The 7784-nt window shown below is 43.3% G+C and overlaps 1 pseudogene; it reads right to left on the reverse strand.

Annotated features, from left to right (window-relative positions):
• Window positions 1-4955: 4955 nt before the first annotated feature.
• LOC142425675 (large ribosomal subunit protein uL5-like) lies at window positions 4956-5521 on the reverse strand (annotated as a pseudogene).
• Window positions 5522-7784: the final 2263 nt, after the last annotated feature.

Below are 7784 nucleotides of genomic sequence, written 5' to 3' on the forward strand. Positions count from 1 at the left end.
CAACACCAATCCACAAAGTCCTCCTCCATCTCACAAAATTACGCACTCTGACACCAACTGCAGGAGGAAAGTCAAACCAGTGAATGTATAAGCATCTCAGTGCAGGCAGGGGTCTTCACTCGGCTGCTCCAGCACCCACGGCTGCATCAGGGTAGGTCCATGTGGCTTCTCCTCAGGGACGTCTTGCAGGAAGTGAGCCTCGCCAGCTGAAGCAGGAACTACTAAAGCAGCTGCAACCTGGTGCGACCATTAGAAAGCAAGAGACTCAAGAACTCGAAAGATGAGGCTCACTGAGTCATTTATCCCTCCGTCCTTCAATTGACCCCACATGTGTTTATCGGCCAGTTTGGCACAATAAACTAACTACCTCAAACAGTTACCATTACAGACCTAAGACTGCCACCCTTAGAAAGCCTTCTTCATGAGGCTGGCCCTTGGTTGGTGTCTGGACACTTGGGTGTGAGGGGTGGTTCCTGTTCAGTGTAAGGTGTGGTGTATGCTAACACTCCTGCTCCTTCAGGGAATTGGGAAAGGGTGACCATGTGACTCACCTGCAGTGAGCTTCCCTGGTAGATGACGTTCATAGACACTGTCACAGCTGGCTGCTGGAGGAAGAAGTATGTCCTCTGTAACATCCCCAGGAGAGGACCCTTGGCGACTTGTGTCTGGTTTCCTCTGAACATCACTTAATATGTCCTTTTCACTGCGGACTTTATGTTATGTCATTTCATGCTCCATAAGTATATCTGCATTCTCCATAGGTCTACCTACATGCTAAGTGACCTCTTAGTCGTCTAGAAAATCAAAAATGGTAGAGGTGGTATTGGGGACCTCCAAGAAAAGCAGATAAATTTACAGAACAACACTACTAGATGGAAGTGAGGCCATTATTTTTTCACCGTAAGTCCATACAGAATCTCTTCTAACCGCCTCTACATCCATTGCATATAGCATATGTTTTTATTGTGGCACTTGGCACATTATTGGTTATGAGTAATTGTTACACAGTCCAGGTTTCGTCAGCAACCTCCTTCTCTCCTCCTACTCCAGGACACTGGGCTTCTAGAGGCCAGGACTCCTTAATATTTAATTAATCTTCATAGTGGGGAGTGTGGTGATTTGCCTTGTAGCAGGGCATCAGGTGGTCCATCATGCTTGCTCCTTCTTATCACCTGGATTCCAGGCCAACTTGGATTCCATTTTCCACTCACTCAAGACAACAGGGAAGACAGATAGAGTCGGAGGCAGTGTTAATTCAAGGTCATCGAAGAAGGAGTCCCTTCAGTAGGTGATGACTTAAGAAGATCAGAGAGGAAGATAGAGAGCCCCTCCTCTCAGAAAATATCAGATTTCCCCCTGAATGAGTATTATTTCCTCACGTTTCACTAAAACAGGCTCTAATTCTTCTAAGTAACATGGAATTCATTGTCATGCATTTCAGGCTGGAATTTTAAACAGTTTGTGAGTCAACTGAAAGAATGCAGGTCACTTGAAGGGGACAGAATGACTAGAACTATTTGATACTCTCTCCGACTTCTTTATTTAGTTTTAGTTCAACACAGAAATGCTGGAAGTTTCTTCACACCTAGTAGTTATAGTTAACAGTAAGGTATCAAAAAATGAGACACGCAGAGGCTAATATGAAATTATATAAAAACCAATGGCTTACAATTGAATTTTTGACTCCACCCAGGTGAACAGCCACTCCCAGTTATCTTGCTCTGGAGTTATAAACGCAAGTGAATTTTGTGGAAGAAAGTTTTATGACATCCATTATTTGGTTCAATTTCACGGAAATGTTTGAAAAAATTACCTGGAAACTTCTGCTTAGACCAATCTGCTAAAGAATGACAGCTTCTATGGAAGGATGGATGTGGAAGGATGCTTTACTCGTGGACTTTATCTCTTGCATAAAACCACGGTGTCTATTCAACATCCATCAGACAAAGAACTGTACAGGCAACTCGAGCTCAATCAGTTAGAAGTCTGGCATTATGACAGACTGTGTTCAGAGAACACTGGGCTCACAGTGATTATGAAAATAAACTTAGTCTTTTCCCTTGTGAAGCTTATAGTCTTGTGGGAAAACAATCAAATGAGTGCCTAATCACAAAGAACGATGCTACACGAAGACATAGACCACCAGAAGAGATCATTTGTATAGAGTGGCTAGGTAAGGCCTAATCATCTGAACTCTTACTACCAGCTCATCAATGCTGATTCGTACAGACCCTCTGTGCGTTTCCTACACCGTAACGGTTTACAGGAGTAGACAGCCTAGACTTTTTTCTGCAGAGCTGCTGCTGGTTATGAACTTCAGACTATGTGAATTGCAGGCCAATGCATAACCAATACACAACCAGAGCTCCTCATCTGAGGAACGTATGTTAATACATTAATCTGAAGCATTAGTGGGGAAAGGAGGCATCTGAGACTAGAGTGTCTCTGTTAATAGATAGTCACAGGTTTCAATGGTTAATGTTCTGAAGTTCACCCATCTAGAGGCTCCAAAGAAACCATTTCAGTCTCAGCCAGAGCCAATCCCTGTGAGCCAGGGGCAGCTCCATGGCAACCACCAGCAACAACACTGAGAGACAAGGAAAGGAGGAGGCGGGCAGTCTGGGCAGAGTGAACAGCATGAGTGTAGCGCTTAGGGAAGAAAGAGATGAGCAAATGAAGGTGGATGGGGTTGGAGCACAGTGAATGACTGCAGAGGGGTGCACGCCATCCACTAGAGGAACAAGTACAGCTTCATGTGCACCCCCGACACACACACACACACACACACACACACACACACACACACACACACATGAGAAAAATGCAGTCGGCTGTTTCCATAAAAGATGACAGCTTTGGAAACCCTATGAGACAGTTCTACTCTGTCTTTTAGGGTCACTATGGGCTGGATTCGGAGGTTGTGAGTGTGTGTTTGTGTGTGTGTGTGCTTGACCTAGAGTCAAGTCAGGGAGGACCAAGGTTAAGCTGGCATCTAAGAATAGGCCTGCCTATCCTATTACATATGTGCCTTCCTGTCACATGTATGCCCCTTCTACCTTCCATTTCTATTACATGTATGCCCTTCCTGGTTTGTATGTGTATGATGTGACCAGCATGCCAGATGATTATATAAGCCTGTTAGAGAATGCATTCTCTCTCTCTCTCTCTCTCTCTCTCTCTCTCTCTCTCTCTCTCTCTCATTTCTATCTATATATCTACCTACCTAGCTGGTTCCAGACTTCCTGGAAGATATGAGCCTCCACATGTCTTGTCTGTTGTCTCTTTAATTTCCCCTTTCAATTACACAATCACTCCTTAGGACCATATCTATTATGGAGGTTGGTCCCTCACCAGTGTAATGCTAACACACTGCCATTTCTGTCACATAAAATTTAAAGCAGGAAAGATAAGTCCACCCAGATGATCCGTGCTGCCAAGACATTTGGGACTTAGGCTCTCCATTCTTTCAGCTTGCTTGCAAATGGCAAAAATAACCAAGCAACAAAGGGAAAAAGTCTCCCAAAATATATTTTGAATAAAACTGATTTTGATTTAGGTTCTTAAGTTATTTCCAGCTCTCTAAGTTTGGAAGCATTCTAATAAAATCAACAATAACAAAAATAAGAACAGAATTGTCTGCCTTCTCGGTCATCGTTTATCATCTCAGAGCACTGCTTCAATGACTGGAAGAAACACTTAGGTAGCGGTTCTCTTAGGCAGACGGATCCAGGAACAGTAGCCAAATCACACTCTGACTGTGGGTCTAGGAAAGGTACACCTGGAGGTGCAGCTGTGCCTAGACTGTCGAGATTACAGTGATTATGCTGGTGACCAGGGGACAGAAGTTTTCTCGCTCTTTACATCAAGGCAGGTGCCATACTTACCAAAAGATGGATTCTGCATCTGTCTCCTCCTCTGACTGCCATTGCCTCCATCTGACTCATAGGAAGCCTAGATAGCGTTTCTAAGGCTGTTACGCTTAACTTGACTGCTCTGCCTTCTTGGCGGATAGCCTCTACTCTCGCCAGTGGTTTTGAACTTATACCTTTCAGTTAGCAGTCCAACACTTACGTAACAGCACATGAGTTACAAATGAGTGACTCTCAAGGACATATCTAATTGACAGGACCCAAGCCACGTGCCCATGCCACATCCACACGGGAAACTGGGGAGAACGTTCTGGCTTGACTTTGGAGAAGAGAGCTAGTTAGATAGGAGTTTCTTCAATCATAACACTCCCAAAGATGGCAAAGTTCCTTTAAATTTTATATTTTATAATATTTTCAAGTTCTCAATTATAGTTCACATTGTTTGACTGTTAAACATGGTATATTTTTAACCTGTATTTCTTCACATTTTATTAATCATATTAGAGACTTGTATTAATGAACATTTAGCAATGTAATAATTTTTCTACCTAGGTCACAAATGGGAACTAGAAAACGAGTGCCCAGAAAGGTGGGAGGGGAGTGAGAGTTAAGAATGTACAAAAATCTGTGCATTTGATGACCAATAGTGCACGCCAGACCTGCGTAAGCTGGAAACCCAGCCTGTTGATGCCAAGTTCATTCTGCCGCATGAGGGTTCTGTGTGTTACAGAGCAGAACTGTTACAGAAGGTCTTTTGGCTGTAATCCTTTTAAAAAAATCATTTTATTGGGGGCTCACACCACTCTTATCAACAATCCATACAAACATACATCAATTATATAAAGCACATTTGTACATTTGTTACCCTCATCATTCTCAAAACACCCGCTCTCTACGTAAGCCCCTGGCATCAGCTCCTCATTTTCCCCCTCCTGTAATCTTTCATTAGATGCAAGTTATTCAGGGATTAATGATTCTCTTTTATATTGAGAATGTATTTTATTTTAATTTTCCTTATTGAAAAGTTTTATGACTACGTCAGGAAACAACAACACACTTTCTTTTTTTTTTCACTGTCATTTTTTTTATTCGTCTTTTGGAAGCAGGAATTTATTTACCAGGAAGGATGATCCCATCATACTTCTGCTGGAACCAGCGCATGGGGCCTCCTCTTTGCCGATTCTGTGTTTGGCCCCAATGCAGCCTGTTCTGCGCTTCTTGTCGGCAATGCTGAAGCCTGGCCTCCCCAGCACCACGTAGAAGTCCAGGCCGTAGATACCGATGCTGGGGTCATATTTGATCCCCAGGTCGATGTGTTCCTGGATCCCAAACCCAAAGTTTCCAGTATCGGAGAAGTTATTTTTCCGTAACTCGTACTCCCCCCGCACCTTCAGGCCTTTCTCCAAGATTTCCTCTGCCTTGGCCCCACGGACTGTGCAGTGGACGGCAATTTTTTCATTTCTCCTAATGCCAAAGGATCTGACGGTGTATCTGGCTTTGGAGAAGACGGGGGTCTGGCCGGTGAGCTGCTCCAGCACCTTGGCGGCCCGCGTCAGCCTGTCACCACTCTCCCCCACGCAGATGTTGAGGCAGAGCTTGCGGATGCGCAGCTCCCGCATCGGGTTCTCCTGTTCACCTTGATCCTGCGCCATCATGGAGACCAGGAAGAGCAACAACATACTTTCAACAGGTTTTTCAAGTTCTCTTCAGAGAGTTCAGGAGAATTGTTTTTCAAAATGTTCTTTATTCTCAATTTCTACGGCGGCTTCTTCCTGACTAGATTTTAGCTGAACTCGTTCGGCAGACATGTTACATGGGTGATGATATGTTATTGTTGGTAGGTGTCATCAAGCGGCTCTGACCCATAGTGACCATACGCACCACGAAATGAAACGCTGCATAGTCCTGAGCCATCCTCACGATGGTGCCTAGGCATGAGCTCATTGATGCAGGCGCTGTGTCAATCCATCTCCTCTCTTTCGCCACCCTTCCACTTCAACAAACATGATTCCCTTCTCCAGGGACTGGTCTTTCCAGGCAACTTGTCCAAAGTGTGTAAGATAAAGTCTTGTCACCCTTGCCTCTTAAGGAGCACTCGGGCCTTACTTCTTCCGAGACAGATGGGTTTGTCCTTTTGGCAGTCCACGGTGCTTTCAATAGTCTTCTGCACCACGATTCAAATGCATTGATTCTTCTATGGGCTTCCTTATTCAATGTCCACTGTTTACATTCACGTAATACAGTTGAGAATAATACCCTGGCTTGGGTCAAGGGCACCTTCGTCCTCAAAGTATCGTCCTGGCTCTTCAATATTGTCTAGAGGTCTTGTCCAGTAGATTGACCCGATGCAATATATCTTTTGATCTCTTGACTGCTGCTTTCATGAGCATTGATTGTGGATCTAAGTCTATGGCTCTCAACCTTCCTCATGTGGCATCCCTTTCATACAGTTCCTCCTGTGTGGTGCCTCCCCCCAACCATAAAATTATGCTCATTGCTACTTCATAACTAATTTTTCTACTGTTATGAATCGGGTGACCCCTGTGAATGGGTCATTTGACCCCCAAAGGGGTCTCGACCCACAGGTTGAGAACTGCTGATCTAAGTGAAAACAAAATTCTTGACAACTTCAACCTTTTCTCCATTTATCATGATGTTGCCCATTGGTCCAGTTGTGAGGATTTTGGTCCATCTTACATTGAATTGTAATCTATACTGAAGGCTAAATCCTTGTGCTTCATCAGCAAGTGCTTCAAGACCTCCTCACTTTCAGTAAACAAGGTGTGTCATTTGCATACCAAGGTTGTTAACAAGCCTTCCTCCAACCCTGATGTCATATGCTTCTTCTGAGTATTCTTCTGGCTCTCCTGATGATTTGTTCATCACATAGATTGAACAAGTATGGTGAGAGGACACAATCCTGTTGCACACGTTTCCCAATTTTAAACCATGAACTCTTTCCTTGTGCTGTTCACACCACTGCTCCTTGATCCGTGTGCAAGTTCCACATGGACACAACGAAATGCTCTGTAATTCCTATTCTTCTCAAGGTTATCCACAGTTAATTATGGTCCACACATTCGACTGTGGGGTGATGCTGTAATCTCTGAGATTTCTAAAATATGCAACCTGATAACTGTTGGCCTCATTACAGAGGATATTAAGTTGGATCATTTGGCTAAACTGGTAGGCTTCAGAATTTTTTTTAAAGTTATCTTTCTAATTAATAAGTGATATTTGAGACTATGAGAACATCCTATTTTTCAAACAATAAGTTTAGCATCCATTGATGATTCCTTTCTGAGTCACTTATGATGATGATTGAAAAATGAAGATTTTCACATCCTGACTTATCTTCTCATTGTTAGTTGGTTTTCTTCTCCAATGGAAAGCTTTTCCTTACAACCCATTCTATTTATCCATTCACTCATTCATTTCTTCTCAGTTTAATAAAAAAGCATGTTATAATATATTACTGCTATATTTTTACTACAGTGCCCAAATCTGATTCAAATTTGACCACTGAAGAGCTCCCTTGAGTGGGAGTATGTTTCATATTGATATCATCCTGTCTGATTTTGAGCACTCCCATAATTTTTGTTGCAACAAGAAGTTTTAGACACTCAGCATTTTTTTTCCTGTCCCAAGCTTTGAATCAGAAGCAGAACTACAAGGATCACTAGTCCCTGTAGTGTTAGGTGAATCCAGTGCTCATTTCACTTACACAGCACTGCTTTTATTTCCTTGTTGACAAAAACCAAAAAACAAAGGCACTGACGTTGAGTTGATGCTGGCTCAAAGTGGCCCTATAGGACAGGGTAGAACTGTCTCTGTGGGTTTCAAAGACTGTAACTGCTTACAGGAATAGAAAGCTCAGTCTTTCTCCCTTGGAGTGGCTGGTGGGTTCAAACTACT

The sequence above is a fragment of the Tenrec ecaudatus genome, chromosome 14, assembly GCF_050624435.1.
Source record: "Tenrec ecaudatus isolate mTenEca1 chromosome 14, mTenEca1.hap1, whole genome shotgun sequence".
Classification (NCBI taxonomy): domain Eukaryota; kingdom Metazoa; phylum Chordata; class Mammalia; order Afrosoricida; family Tenrecidae; genus Tenrec; species Tenrec ecaudatus.